A 1,929-nucleotide genomic window follows, 5' to 3' on the forward strand; every position below is an offset into this window, starting at 1 on the left:
TTACATTTGTTAACCGGGATGGTCCGACTGGATACATGTCCTTTTCAGCGGAGGACCGGGAGAAAAGCTCCAACAGAGTTACATTGATAATTAGGTACAGTAAATGAGCTGAAAGAACTTAACAAAAACATAGGCTATTTACATACAAGTACAAGACTGCCATTATTATTTCTGAGATTACTACAAATGTAACATTAATAACATATTAGCAAGGACGGTAAGCAGTATAATGACATAGAGTTAGACAGGATACATATTTCTTTATCACAGTATACAAAGTACTTATCATCTTAGCTAGTTGTTTATGTTTAGTTAATGGCACAGAGCTAGTCTGGGTTTGAGCAAGGACATAGCCAGTGTGACTTGAAGTGGAGTTTTAGACTATTTTTGAATTGACTTAGAGAAGTTGCAAGCGTGATGTTATTTGGGAGAGAGTTCCATATTTTACCAGTGGTGTTGGCAAATAGCGCGTCACCACCTAGGTTGAGAGATTTAGTTGTTTGGACAAGGAGTCTGTTTGCTGAGCGAAGGCAGCTTAGATTGGAGTAGGGAGTCATTACGTTTTTTAGTGCTGGGGTATTCTCAGGTAGTTTAAGGATTTTGAAGGCCTCTATGAGTTGGGACTGGTGAAGAAGGTGTGGGATTACTATCCATCCAAGCTTTTCAGGTTAGTACAGTGGTGTGTTCTGTAGGGTAGGCCTGTAACGAACCTGGCAATGTGATTTTAGCAGGATGAGAGCTTGGCCAGATCAGATTTGTTAAGGTGAGTGAGGACAGGAGAGGCATATAGTAGGGTAGAGAGAAGGTGTGAATGGGCTGTGGCTGCCCTGGCATTCGGGGTAAGGAAGGCTTTAATTCTATATAGGGTCCCAAGTTTCTTGTTGACTGACTTAATGGCTTGGTTGATATGTATATCAAATCTGAGTTTATTGTCAATGTTTACTCCTAATAGCTTTGTATAGGTGTCTGGGGAGATGATGGTCCCATTATTGGATTTTATAGTGAAGTTTTCAGTCGGAGATCTTTTGGTTGGGTAGAAGAGAAGTAACTTGGTTTTGTTTGGATTTAAGATCAGGAGATGGTTGGCAAGCCAGTTTTCGACTTTGGTGAAGCTATGTTGGGTGGTAGTTAGTAGATTTGCAAGAGAGGCATTGGAACATATTATAGTCCAGTCATCTGCATATTGAATGCAGGTGGCTTCAGGGATGACTGTTTGGATGTCGTTTATGAAGACTGAAAAGAGGAGAGGTCCTAATATGGAACCTTGAGGAACTCCTATGGTATTTGGTAGTAGGCAGGAGAGCTTGGTTTGCCACATTACTGCTTGTTGTCTCCCAGTGAGGTAAGCTTGAAACCAGTCAAGGGCTGGAGTATCTAGATACAGGGTTTTTAAAGTATATAGAAGTAACTGATGGTTTACCATATCGAAGGCTTTCGATAGGTCCAGGAAGAGAGTGGAGGATATTTTTTTATTATTCCGGTTAAGATTAATGTTTTCAGTAAAAGAGAGGAGGGCAGTGGTTGTACTATGATGGGGTCTGAATCCATGTTGAGAGTCTGTGAGTAGTTTATTTTGGGTTAGATAGAGCATTAGTTGGTTGTGCGTGCACTTTTCCATAATTTTGGCAAGTGGTGATAGTATGGCTATAGGTCTATAGTTGGATAGTTCTGTGGATGAACCTCCTTTGTGGAGTGGAATAACATAGGATATTTTCCAAATTGAGGGGATTGAGGCCTCGGTTATGGTTCTGTTAATTAGGATTGAGATAGGGTAGACTACGACATCTGCAGCAATTTGCAGGTTGGGGTTACTGCAAGAGCCTTACCCACCAGGACAACCACAAGGCATTCTTGAGCTATGTCTGCAACTTCAAAGGCAATACACAATTGTGTGCAGAGCTCATTCTAAATAGAGCTACCTGTACTAAG

This window comes from Protopterus annectens, chromosome 1.part1 (assembly GCF_019279795.1).
Source record: "Protopterus annectens isolate FY-2018-M chromosome 1.part1, PAN1.0, whole genome shotgun sequence".
Taxonomy (NCBI): Eukaryota; Metazoa; Chordata; order Ceratodontiformes; family Protopteridae; genus Protopterus; species Protopterus annectens.